The sequence below is a fragment of the Manis javanica genome, chromosome 6 (assembly GCF_040802235.1).
Source record: "Manis javanica isolate MJ-LG chromosome 6, MJ_LKY, whole genome shotgun sequence".
Classification (NCBI taxonomy): Eukaryota; Metazoa; Chordata; class Mammalia; order Pholidota; family Manidae; genus Manis; species Manis javanica.
In genome coordinates, this window is record NC_133161.1 from 69,967,630 (window position 1) to 69,982,134 (window position 14,505).

Here is a 14,505-nt window from a genome sequence, read left to right on the forward strand (position 1 = left end):
TTAGTTCCGAGGGAAGTTGTGTATCCTCTTGTGTTTTAGCACTCTATCAACATATACTGAGACAATCTAAGCCAAAAAAAGTGCTAGTACCATGTGACGGTTATCCCCTAATTTAACTTCATATGGACCAGCCCCAAAAGTAGTAAAAATTATCACTACCTATTTCAATTAGTTTAAGCCAAATACCTCCCATTTTCCAGATTCCTGGTCACAGACCAAACACGACTGAATTACAAAGAGCACTTTACACACACAAACACACACACAATCACAAAAAGAGTAGATTCCAGATGCTAGTGCTATTTTTTTCATTAAGGGGGTGAAGCAGCAATGTATGAGAATTTTACGAGGGAGCTCGGAGTAGCCCACTCCTCACTCACATCTCAGCTCAAGAAGGGCCTTGCCTGAGAATCCTAGGGCAACTCATCCCATGCCTGCTTCAGTCCTCTGTCCATGGTCTTCATAGCATTGTCAGTATCTACAGTCAACAACTTAGTTCTTATTGTTTTTATTGTCTATCTCCATCCTTCCACTAAATTGTAAACTTTTTAAATCCAATTGTTCATTATTTATTAAATGAAATAATGAATGATGCTTGCATTAATTTGCTTCTGCAGTTTTTCTCCTGGATTCTGGATTTCCCTCTCAAATTCTCTCTAGAAGCTAGAAAATACCTGGATTTTCCCCAGCTTCATCAGAGATGGAGCAATTAATGCTACTTCATGATATATGTGCTCACTATCCCTCCTACCCTGAGTTATTTATTTGTAAACAGTTAACCAAGATAAGTTTATCTCAGTACAGTCTAGAAAGACACTTCCTAGTTTAAGTGGAATTTGTCTTGTCCCTGCCAGAAGACACATTCTGTAGAGAACCACAACTTTGCTATCCCCTTTGAAAGATGAAAAGCTGCATCAAATCCTATATCTGGAAAAGAGGTAGAAAATCAAAGCAGGAGACTACTCTCAAGACAGCTTGAGCTAACAAGTGGAAGTTCAACTTGTTCCAAAAGAAAAATAATTATTTTTCACCAATGTGAATTATTATTTTGTCTGTCATGATGAGGTCTGTAAAGCGGTGAGGGGTAATTATGTAAAGTATCATCACTAGCTGTTGTCTGTTTGGAAGGAGGCTGTACAAGGAAGAAACAAATGTCCTTAAATAGACTGTGGGCTCCTTGAGGGTACGGGCTGTATATCATATTTTTTGGGTCCCATGGGTGGCTAGTCTAATGTATTGTGACATAAGGTAATATTAAATATGCATTAAATTGATGATACATTTGAAGGATTGAGCTGTTTTTCAATGTAAGAAAAATTCTGATGATTGGGGAGTTAACTAAAGCTAGAACTGGTTCAGGAGACAAGGCAGTAATTTTTTTCTCTAAATTTCTTTTCAAAAGAGAACAAATTCTAGGCCACTTCTCCTAATGCATGATTTTTTCCCCAAATATAATAAAATGCATACATTTTCATATGCATGTCTTTTCTCAAGGTCCCTCCAAAACGTGACCATCCCATACATTAAACCATTTTTAACAAGAACAAATTGTAGTAGAATTTGTTATATATATTTGTTATAATAAAAGGCAATCTCTCTTCTACTCATTGCAATTGAAAATACAGTAGTTTTTATGAAAAAGTCCCTGGATTCTAGAACCATAAATGACATTAAAGTGACATGGTTCCAACCTTGGTTTTGCAGAGTAGACCTTGTTCTGGAGAGACAGAGTGAGAGGTCACACACCTTCCCAGGCTTAGCGGCAGGACTGCACTTCCTCAGCAATGAGAAGGGAAGGTTTGAGGATTGAAGTGGAGTTTGTACCTGAAGGCTGATTTTTAGTATCTGAACATGAAGACAAGACACACAACAGAATTCTTCCTAAACTAGTATCTTCTCAAAGGGGGACGTTTTTGAAGAGAAAGAGGGGAAGAAGGAAAGGGACAAAGTCTCATAAAGACAGCTAATTTTACAGTCTTAAGTAATCAATGAAAATACCAGAAATGTATGATCACCACATCTTAAGTTGCTTATTTCCTGAATGGCCCTGGGATGGATGAATTTCATTTGGAGGCTTACTTACAAATAAAAGGTATTCAATTTGAAGAGTGGTTTATTATAACCAAGTAGCTTATGATACCTTTGATTGTGAGTCACAGAAAGAAATATATTTTACTTCGCATGTCAGCACACACATATGTATTCAGAAGAGACACAAGTTTCAAGAAACCATGCTCACACTTGTCACAGGAGAGGAGCTCTGCTATATTCTATTCAATTCCACTTCATCTTTAAAATGTAGCTGTGCCCACCAAAACTGATTTTGGTGCCCACCAATGGGTCTCATGGCTTTTCCAGAAACACTACCAATTCCCCTCACCAGACCGTCCCAGGTTAACAGCCATCCTGCAAGGATCTACAACACTGTATATATATAGAAAATATTTTGATAGTGTTAGGACACTTGTAGAGTTCAGGTTCTGTACATTCCAAGTGCTTCTAACAGGCATGGACCCCTTTGGTGCTCAATAAACATCGGTTGCTGACAAAGTCAATTTCATCCTGAAAGCCTCATCCTTGACCCCACTTCTATCACATCACCTTCCCTGAAATCTTCTGCCTATAGAGAGCTCTGTTCTTTCCCTCTAATATTGTCTCTAACACAATTAACACTTTACTCAGTCTGGGTCTCTTATGCCTATACCACCAAAGGTTTAAGGTTTATAATACATCCATGCCATTTTTCACAATAATGTACCACACATCTTCAGTAGCTTTAGGGAACCAAACACATCGTGTCAGCCTGTGATGTAGGGTGCCCTAAGACTAACTCCAACAGGCAACTCTCCCTGTGCTCGCTGTCTCCCACCATGCGGAGGACAGCAGCGCCAGAGGACCACCCTCTGCACAGAGCTGCATCAGCCACTCAGCAAAAATCTTCCTGCTGCAATGCTAGTTTTCTATGATTTGAGCTACAACAAGAAAATTCTCAATGTTTGGTCCCCAGCAGTTGATCAAAGGAAATACTCAAACTTTAGGAGTTCTCTGCTTGTTTGCACCAAAAAAGGGTAATTAAGGTTTTGAAAGAAGTTTTTTAAAAAGGGCATGCCAGGGGTTGGTTGGTCAGTAGCAGCTGGGAAGCAGGGAGCTTTTGAACACAGGACTGATGTCAAAGCACAGAATGAATATTTATATCTAAACCCTGAATTCAGAACATTTCCAGTACAGGTTTGGTTTGTGTTACTCTGTGTGTCTGCATGTGTTCATTTGTAAGATTCCTCTCCCATTGTCCAGCTTTCTTTCCTAGTCACTCTTCTTTTAACTGCTGCCAACACCAGTCCCATTTAGATCCCCAGAATAAAGGGACTGTAGGATATTCCCCTGCTGTGGGGCGGTGCTGTAGGGTTTGAATGCATGGTGAGTCACACACATCCCTCTGGGTCACCAGACTGGAGGTGGCAGGGAGGGAGGGTTCCTATGGAGGAGGGAGAGAGCCTGGAAAACAAAACCTCTGGAAGGTCTGGTAAGAGAGCTGAAATCCCCCAGTCACACAAATTAGGGGTCCCTGAAGTCCTCCCGGGATAGAGAGTGGGTGCTCAAAATAGGACAAAGACACACGCACCTTTTCCTAGAGTAACTAATCTTCCAAGGAAGCTCTGACGATGGCTGAGTGCAGGTTGCAGTCCTGTTCACAGGGCACCTCTGTCACCTGAGTGCTTAGGAGAACCTCGCACTGCCCGGGGAAAGTGTGCTGTGTTGCCGTCTGGCTGTCCTCCCGTCCTATAACGTTACTGTTACCAGTATTTCCCCTGTGGAGCACACAGTTGGTAACCTGGGCAGGGCAACTCCACCTTGCGGTACTGGGACGCTCAGAATGCTTTTTTCTTAGCCCAACGCTCCTTGAATAGAGTTAGGAAAAAAGCGTCCGCTGCTGCCTTGCTCTACCCCGCGTGGGGCTAACGGGTGTTAAGGGCTGTGCATTCTTGGAAACAACTTGCCCGCTTCCAGGGCGCTCCCACAGCCCGGGTGGTGGCGCCCCGCCTGGAATTGGTTTGTCCCGAGCTCTGGCATCAAGGGCTTTAGATGGGAACAGGGGGAAGTAGCAGTCCCTGACTGCAAGTCTGACACTCCACACCCCCGTCTTCTCACACTGTCCCCACTGTGCTCACTCGCCCTGGGATACTGTGCCCACCAGCAGCCCCGGGCGTGAAGGGCGCTGTCCCCCCAATACAGCTTGCACCCCCAGCTCCGGACAGCTACCCAACTCCAAACGCTCTCCCAGGGCTTTCCGGACAGCCGTGGCCCCTCTTCTTATACCTACTGCCCCCCAGCTCCTCTTCTTGCCTCCTCTCAGCGCCCCAGCTCCTAGGCACCCGTTTCCCACCCATCCCCACCCCATTTTCACTACCTCGCCCTCTACCAAGACCCTGTCTCCACAGGCTCCCACATGGTGCTGTCCCCCGAGGAGCGGCTGGAGCCTGGGGGCACAGTCACTGGGGTGCGTTCTTTCGGAGACTCACCTCCGACCAGAATCTGCATCCTCCGGGAAGGGGACAGGGCTCCCTGAAAGCTGTGACCGGGCACCGGCTATGAATCTCCCAGCCCAGATTGTCACCCACTCTCCCTCCATTCCTCCCTACCCAAGGTCTAACTGGAGTGGGTCCCTCGTCTGCTTCCCGTGTTTACGCCGCCTTCTAGTCTCCGTGACTCGTGGGGTGAGCCCAGTCCGGACTGGAGCAGAGCAGCCGCCGCGGGCGCAGCCCCACTCGCGGGCCTGGGCGATGGGGGCTGGCACCGAGGCGCTCGGAGCTCTCCTGCTCGCCCCTCCCTCTCCGGGGACAGGAGGGGGCGGGCGCGGACGGGAGGGGCCGGGAGGGGGGCTGGCGCTCATCAATTCCGCGGCCACCTCCTCTGCTGCCGGGGCGGGGGGGGGGAGGCGGACGGGGGGGTGGCGGGGGCGCGGGCGAGGATCAGGACTCTTAAGTCGGGAGAAGTTTGCGCACAGCTCACAGTTGGGCGAGGGAAGGAAGGTGCCGGGTAGGTGAGCCTCCTGGACTTTGGGGAGGTGGCAATAAAGCATGGGGAAAAGCAGTTGCCTTTTAGCCTGTAATACAAACCGGGGCTAGGTTTAAACCATCACTTAAGGCAGAATTAAAGTGTCAGGAGATCTGGAGGCGGCTGGGAGAGGGAGGGCTCCGGACTAACGCAGTTTGCTCTCACGTCAAACTAGGAAAGCCAGCCCCCCAGACGCTGGGTGGGCTGCGCCGCCCGGCTCGCGGACCTTCCTGACTTGCAGAGGGGCCCACCGTCCGCCCCTCACCGTGGGGCGGACATCTCCTGCTCAGGAGATGGGCGCTGTAGCTTGAGTTCCTGAGTCTCTGGAGCCACCACCTGCGAACGTCCTTCGCTACTCCTGAGCTGTGCCCGGCCGCCCACTGAGAGTATTCCAGGTAAGGAGGGTCTGGGAATGAGAGGGACTTACAGCTTTGAGGTTTCCCCGGCGATGGTTAACAGTGGAGATGTGAGATGTACCTTGTTTTTTGATTGCAAAACTGCAGCTTGATTGTGGTGGTTGAGGTGATGTAGGGTCAGCTTAGTCCCAGCCACTTCACTTTACCCTGCATTAAAGGAGAGAGTTGTCCTGGGAAGGTGCTACAATTTACGGTTTCATACTGAAGACTCCTCTGATTTTCTGTGACTTTTACTATGTTGTAAATATCAATTTTCCCTCAAAAGTTTTACTCTCCAACTTACTGTGTATGAAAATGTACGGGGCTGAAAGTTGTGGATTTTTTCCATAAGGTGTTTATTACCTAACAGACAATATCGGCACGTCTGTGATGTGTCGTGGTTGTTCTGGATATTGGAAATGAGTACAGTGGTTGCTTGTTAAGTCATGTTTTACAGAGAATTATTTTCCAACAATCATTTATGCATAGCAGCCATTCTTCACACCTATTAGGAAAAATATGTGGTGTGCGTAGTTTCCAAAAGGGTACTCTTTTTACATGATGCTCTTTCCAAGCCTGGGTGAAAACTATCAGGAAAAGCTCTAACAAATCAATTCTTCTTCCCAAAACATTCATTTTCTTTGCCGTCCAAGGAAATCTAATCAAAATAAAAAATCAACCATTTAACTAGATTTTTAACCCATTGTTCTGGATTTATTTTGCAAATCTACCTCAGAAAACTTCTCTCTGAAGGCTTTTACCTAATAGCATAGGGCATAGGCAGGACTACAAGGCAGGGTTCCATTTGCCGATCTTCAGGAGGCTGTATTCCAAGACGGCCTTCATGGCTGCACTGAACCTGTCCATGGCTATGTGTTGAAATTATTAGGTAATTGAAAGTGAATTGTTCAAAATAGACCAAATTTGACCATGTACTTACTGAAACGAATCTTTACATAGCAGGGTGCCTAAGTTTGAGGGTATCTTAAATGATAATGGAAAGCAAATATTTTATACAGTTGGGTCACTTTGGCTTACCACTGAAGGCAAAGGAGGGATGCTTGCAGTGTTGTGGGATTTAAATGCTTAATTTCTAATAGCATGGTGCTAGCCTACTATGCGTTCAGTTAAAGAATTTAGCTTTTAAAAGTCAAAATTGATGGTTTTCTACACTAGGATTATGAGAGGAACTAAGGTGATTAGATTTGCAAAACATCTTTGCAATTTAAGGCAGTATTCTCAGTGGGAACTCATTTCTACTTAGTATTTTAACATAGCTCAAAACATCCATCAACTAGGATTTGTTTTGGTTCAATGCCTCTAGTCTACAGTTAATTTTAGGAACTATAGCCATAAGAATAATATTCAGTCATATTGTAAAATGCTTTAATATTTATTGACCACACCAACATACTATGTATAGTAAATATGAAATTCTGATTACAACTTATTCACATGAATACGTAAGTAATCTTAGAGTTGTATTGTTTCATGATGCTTAGAGTTGAAGAAAATTAGCTGATAAAAATATGGCTTCTGAGTCTCATTTTCGTGTATTTTTGGATTTCTAGATAATGAATGATGATGGATTCATGAAGGTAGCATTTGCTTCAGTTAAAGAAATAGAGTTATATTTTAGCATTGTAGTGCTGTGGCAACCCTGTTCTTGGTGAACTTCTCAGACTCTTTCAATGTTGATATGAATGAAGGTATTATCTACTGTTAGGTTTTGTTAGAGTAAAAATTAAATGGAAATAGGAGACATAATATTTTCAATGATAACCTAAACCGGTATTCTCCACTCAGGCTGCAAATCAGAATCAGTGGGAGAGCTCTCAAAAAAATATGGATGCCCAGAGCCAGCCCCAGACCAATTACATCAGAATATCTGAGAAAGGGGTCTCCATTTTGATGTTTTTTAATGTGATTATAATGTGCTTATTGGGAACCATGAACCAAGATGTTCCCATCGGATTTCATAGAGACCATTCATGTCAGAGGGTCTTGGTGAAAACCAATATCATATGTTCTATTGCCGGTCTAATCTTTTTTCTTTAAAAATATTTGATATTTGCAATTAGAAACAGTTTTTTTTTTTTTTTGCCTTGATGGTAGATAGCTAAACTGTAACAGCCTCTAGGAGCACCATTTTTTTTTCCAGAAAACAAGCTGTTGAATTTGAAGCCTATCTGACCATCCAGAATATGCTTTAGTAAATTAATTCTAGCTTTAAGAGATGTTGGAAATAACACTTTAATAAAACATAGAATTTGATCTCACATTGATAAGTAAGACCTGCATGATCTATAATGTGCAAATATGTACCCTTTTGAAAGGGGAGAAGAAGGAAAACACATTTGGCATCCTGGGTGTCAACTGTGTTCTAGTATTTTCACATAAATTATTTTATTTAAAGCTTACAATAAGCTTTGTGAGGTTCCAGCTATTATTCTGATTTTACATATGAGGAAATTAGGACACATTAGGTTAATGAACTTGCTGAAAGCCACAAACCCAAGTAAATTTGATATGTATTTGAACCAGGTCTTCTTATTCGAAGTTCAATACTGTGACAAAAATACATATGTATGTATTTTTAAATTTAAAGATAGCATTTTTTAAAGCAATATTAGTTAAGAGCACAGGTTCTGATATGGCTCACCTTGTGTTTTACAGCTGGTTCCATCACTTTCTAAGAAGCTGTGTGATTTGGGGCAAACAATCTAACATCTCCATGTCTTAATTTCTTCTGTAAAGTGATATTTTCAAGTAAAATTAGAGAATTAAATGAATTAACATTTATAAATCCTTTTGGGTAGGTGCCCAGTTCATAGTAGTTCTGTGTGTTACATCTTTTAAAATGTAATTTATTTTAAAAATATTTTTGATTTTTGTTTATCAAATATCAAGCATCTCATTCAGCTTGAAGACAGAGAGACAAATAAGACATGCCCCTATCCTCAAGGATATCGTGTCTAATAGAGAATGACCAATACCTAAGTAATCATTCCACTTGGGTATGCGATTCTCTTCCATTTTAATTATAATCAAAAGCATAATTTTGTGTGATAACTGTATGCCTTTCAATGTTAATATCATTGTCCAGAGGTCCAAATAATGAGTATTATAACCAACTGATAATATTTTCTGCTGTCATAATAGTATTAACTTATTTTCAATTCTATCTTAACACAGACAACAATATTAACATATATTTCTGTCTTCATTTTATGAGCTTAGAAACTATTAATATAGAAAGATTTCAGATCTTGAAAATTTTCTCTTAGAGGGGAAGAATTTTGAGGGGAAGAATTGGCAGAAAATGTCACCGGAATCAATTTCTCAATACTTGTAAATGCAACTTTCTTGAATTTGTTTTCTGGAATGAGTCTTGTCGAATTGGGATGTAGCTTTTTAAAAAAAGAAAAATAATTTTAGGAAAGAGTAGAACAAGAAATACAGTTAAAGGTCTCTAACATGGGCTGGCTCGGCAGGAATATCTTATCCAGGCTGTCTCTGCTTCTGCCCTCCTGCCAGCAGCTCCATGCAGCCACCGACATCACATGAGATCTCCAGGTATAAGACTCAACCTTTGTTCAAGTGAAAAGCCTCTCTTTATTAAAAAATAACATATGAATTGGTATCTTTGTAGAAGAATAACACATATACTCTAAATCTAAAGAGCTATTTCTCAAAGAAATAAAGTACCTGGCTGGCTGAAATATTTTGTTTTTGGTAATCAATATTTAACCATTTTACTCCATTAAAATTTTTGTTTGCAAATGAGTGTCTTTCTTCTCTCTTATCAAGTCTCAAGGTTTATCAAATCCAAATCTTATCCAATGGATGCCACATTTTTCTTCCTTGCAGGTTCACTGCCACCCCCTCTGGTTTAAGCTTTTATTACCTCTAATAAAATACTTAAACATTCTAGTATTTGCTCACATTCATTCTCCCTTTGCTGTCTTCAGTGTTACACAACACTGTGTTCTAAGCTCCCACTTTGCCACCCTCTGGTCACAGACATTCAGTGATTGCCCCGATCAATCCTATTTTATCTTTCCTGTCTGAGTCTAGTAGAAAATAGCAACAGTTCCCTAATTCCAGATCAGAGGCTCTAGTGATGCCACAAAAATTGACTCCAGGTTTGTGGAGTTGCCGGTCAACCTCAGTTTGAGTCTGTTGCCACAAAATTGGGGTTTGTGGTGAAGGGAGCCCTTTATATCAGTTTCTCAGTTGCAGAGCTGTTTGCTTTGGTTTTCTTTTCTACTGCAGCCCAAGTCCCTGTCCTAACCTTTTATTTGTCTGTACTTCCGAATTCAGCCTTTCAAGTCATACCTTTCTCTGCCCTTCAAAATGTAGTCATCATTCTCTTGTAACACATCCAACACATTTCTGTCCTTATAGCTTTGCTCATATTTTTAAAAAACGCAATAAATATTTACTAAATGCCCGTTATGTCCTAGTCAGGAGATATTGTGACAAATCACAGCTCCTGGCTTCATGGTACTGGAGGAGACAAATAAACCAACAGATCATTGCATGACTGTATATACTCCAGCAGAGAAATGCCATGAGCACTATGGCAGCAGGGAAGGACAGCCCCAGGTCAGCACTGAGGACACTTTCCATGGGAGGTGACCCTAAAGGGACAGGATTCAACCTTGAAATGAAGAGACAGAATGAACACATAAGGAGGGGAAGAAACAAGCATGTTATAGGCAGGACAGCAAACTGTAAAAGGCTTTGGGGGCTTGAAACAACATGGTGAGTTGGGGAAGCCACATGTATGTTGGTTCAAGCTGGTAAAGTCTACATGGCACAGATCTACAAAGGCTTGTAAGTCTGCCTCACTAAAGGATTTGCATTTTATCATGAAGGCAGTGGTGGTCCTTAAAGGAGTTAAAGTAGGGGACTGAAATAATTAAATCTGCCATTCTGGTAGATCACTCTGGTGGAAAGACAGGAGTAGTATTAGACTGAAAGGAGAATGGATACCAATGAACCAGAAGCCCAGAACCTTACTATACTTACAGAAGGAAGGACCAATTAGGGTCACCTTGTGGGAGATAGAAAAGGAAAAAAAAATACAGGAGATGATTATAGGGGTCACTTTTGTAGAAGATGGTGAATGATAGAAATTGGAGGTGGGATGAGGGGGATGGCCAATATTATAATAAGTTCCAGGTTTCTTTCATAGATAATGAGAGATGGATGTCATTCACATAGTCCAGACAAGGAGTATTGTAGGGAAAAAAGGTAAAACATTTAATCTGGAACATGATGCTTCTGGCTTATCCTTGTGGTGACATCCAGTAGAAGTAGGTACAGAAATCTGTGGCCCAGGAGAGAACTCTGCTTCAAATATAGATTTGGAAGACATAATATATTTCAGCTGATGGGGTATGAATGGAGTATTTCACCTTTGGAGAAGTAAAAGATGAAAAGAAAGAAAAAGGAAAGAAAAAACAAAGCAGGAAATGAAAAAAAAAAGGAAAAACACCAAAGAATCCTGGGAACACCATTCTTTTTTTTAAAGGGACAAGAGCCTGCAAAAGAGACAGAGATGAAAGGAGATGAAAGGAAGAAACGCAAGGGAAAATAGTCTCACAGAAGCCAGGGAGAAGAAGAAAGTGCACACTTAAGCAGATGTTACAGGTAGATCAAGTGGGATAAGGAGTAAGAGATGGCAATTGGATTGAACTAAACAATTTCAATAGTGTGTTGGATGGGGATTGAGGAATAAATAAGAAAAGAGGAAATGGAGACACCGAGTGTCCACAGTAATTTCAATCAGCTGACAAGTACTCCTTTCTTTATCTGTCTTGTATGAGATCTTACAATCCCCAAAACTTTGACTTAAATGCCCATTCCTTCTTTCAGCCTTACCTCGATGGCCAGTGACCACCTCCCCCTCCTCCAAGCAGGATGTAATAGTACATCCTGACAGCTCTTTCCTGAGAGCTTCCAGAGGTACTGTGATTACACACCTGTGTGTGTGTGTGTGTGTGTGTGTGTGTGTGTGCGTGTGTGTGTAAAATATTCTATTTGTTATTCATTGAAAAAAGCTCCCTTAATTTATTTATTTTAATAGTGTATTGGGGAAAAAATATGGGTTTTGTAAACCCCTATCCTCTAGGTTTACAAAGTAGAAATCCCAGTATTTTGGCATCCAAATATTTCTCAGAATGTTTGTGTATTCAAAAGTTGCACAGGTAAATTTTTCATGGAAATATACCAATTTGGGGTCACAAATTATATTATTTTATACTCTTCTTTTGGTACTTTATTCCCCTTTTCTGTTGTGGATATCTGTTAACTTTCCTTACTTCCTTACTAGATTAGGTCTAGTCATGCATTTATCCCATACTTCTCAGCACACAGAGGAGACCTCTTCTCTAGTGAAATGAGTTAAACTTACCTAAATGTGGCCATAAATATGGTGTTTTTTTTTCCTGAAACCATTTTTATCACTTTCAGGCTTACATTTCTCCTATCTTAAGGTCTCAACTAGCTGTTGCCCCAGAGACATCACCCCCTTCTCTTTGGCACTTCCTTCAAATCAATAATCCATTCACATTTCTTACACCCACACATATTTCTGGCTTAAGTTGGTGTTGACTTGAGGAGCCAACTCTGTTTTCTTTAGAGAGCATTTAAAACATAGCTTATATATTGAGAATATTGCATTCAGTGTAAGCATGCAGAACCATTTTCCACTGGTCCCTTTACACTTTCTTAATCAGAGTATATACCTTAACTTATTCCCTACTTCTTGCACTAGGCTGAAATTCCTTAGATGGTATTTATATTTCTATAGGCAGGAAAAAACCAACTTTCCTCCTCATATTCCTAATATGGACTGGAGCCCTGGAAGCAGTTAACCCAAAATTGTTTGAATAACTGATCATCAGCAGGTTAATACCTCCTAGACCTTAGGAATATAACTAAAATAACAACAAAGGCAGTCACAATTCACTGGCCCCTTCCTGCATGCTGGAGACAGTGATGCTCCTCACTCCTCATGACAGTCCCATGGAGTATTAGTAAGCCCATTCCTGGGTGAGAAAACAGAGACTCAGAAAGCTTATGTGCCTGTCCGTGGCTCAAGACTGAAGCAGCAGAGCTAGAATTCAAACCTAAGTTTGCTAATGCCAAAAGACCATGCTTATTCCACAACTCCAGTCAAATGACATTTTGATGGTGACATTGATTTTTATTATAATTGGCATGTATTAATTGCCTTGAGTGATTGGAGCCTTTAGTAACAGAATTAGGAGCCCCTTTCTGTAGACTTTAAAGTCAATCGCTCCAGAGGCTTTAAGCTCAGCTTTCCAACACAGGAGGGCTCCAGGAGCTGCGGCTATACCAATAACCAGAGCCCAACCTTTTGGAACAGTCTGAAAGGGTCCAGGTTCATTCTGCATGTCAAGTGCATGTTCTAGATAGCTACATAAATAAGGAGAATCTTCCTGAACAGTGGAAAATGTGAAAGGTGATATAGTTCTTCTAGGACTTTAGGCTTTCATGTCTGACCCAAATCTATTTCTCTTAAGTAGATGTTAAATGAATCTGTTGTAAACAGATATGTAAACAACTATGAAAACTGTATTCATCCTTTCCTGGAGCCTGAAAGAAACAGCGCTTATTCCAGGACCATACTAGGAAAAAATAATTCTTTGATAATAATAATTTTTAAAGGAAAGCTCTGCCTTTTGAGGAAATTTCCTCCCTACTGGGGTGTTCATAAAGTCAGCTCAGGGAACAAGGGAAAAAAGGAAAGGCAAACTGCACTGCTGCCAAATTTAAATTTCAAATGGACTTGCCTCACACATTAATTAGCCCAAACTTCAGCATTATTATTTATTTCTAACCTTAAGTGTGACAGAAGGAATTCTTGCACACATGAGGGTGTACTGTAGAAAATGTCGGTGTTTATGGACATCCAGATGGGATCTCTTTAGCCCAAGATTCAAAGAAGTTCATGGCACAGGGAACACAATAATGCAAATTGCTTTAGCACCTCTCCCTGGGCCTACTACAGGGCTAAAAGGTCAGGACAATATTAGAACACTTTTTCATTCTTAACATCATATAGACTGCAAACATGTCATTAAGGTAAAATCCCGGCAAAGTGGTGAGCAAACATTGTTGCTCGAGGGCCAATTCAGGAAAAACAAGAATCTACTGGGTTTCTTCAATTCCCATTCAAAATGAACATAATTTTATTGCATCCAATGAGGAAAATGTACATTCTTGCAAAATAGATATATTAATAGGAGGTCAATGAGAAACTTGGCATTTCTTCTTAGCTACTAAAATATTAATTATCTAGGAAAACCTGAGGAGTAGCAACTTGGACTCAGCAAATATGAAGACTGGAAGGTATAGTCTCATTGAGCTGCATTTTGATTGGTTAAAGAGGCATCCTAGAATCTGAGGTGATGCCATATATTTTTTGGTAACTAATATTTTACTCTAATTATTGATTAAGAGTCCAAAGCTTTCATTAAGGAGGAGACCAAAGCAGAGGTGAAATATTTCCCTATCAGTAGGTGACAGGGCAGTCACGAGAACTCCAACTTTCTGACTCTTAGTCCAGTGCTTTCCCTGAAGAATCTGCGAAGTTCTAGGTAGTCTTAGTCATTTGCAGAAAAATATTTGCATGAATGTACTTATAAATGACCATGAGAAGAGTTAAACACATAAATAAGAGTGGCTCTGGACTATGTGGCATACGAGGCAGAAGCATACTTTCCTACAGAAAAGCCCCATCGCTTGAGTCTTTACACAATCTCTCCCTGAACTCCCTTTCGCCCACCCAAATCGTTTTCTTTTTCCCCATCTGCCTGCAGATAATACAGTAGTGGAAGAAGACCTTATTCCCTGTAGGAAAATAATAATAATTATTTGCATGATCAGTGATTCAGGAGGTAATTCTTGAACTTGGCCATTCCTGATTGCGTATTCTTTGATCAAATCAGGTTGGATCATTATTCCCAAACTTGAAGCTTTGTACTCCACATAACCATATTCAAAGCTGTAAGAAGTCCTG

General features: G+C 41.1%; 1 protein-coding gene across 1 annotated transcript in view; it reads left to right on the forward strand.

Moving 5' to 3' along the window:
- Positions 1 to 4,971: 4,971 nt before the first annotated feature.
- CALCR (calcitonin receptor) overlaps positions 4,972 to 14,505 on the forward strand; it is a 134,274-nt gene continuing 124,740 nt past the window's right edge. Inside the window, exons 1-2 of the mRNA XM_017665481.3 lie at positions 4,972 to 5,037; positions 5,231 to 5,450. The gene's annotated coding sequence lies outside the window, so the exon portion shown is untranslated. The remainder of the gene's footprint in view (positions 5,038 to 5,230; positions 5,451 to 14,505) is intronic.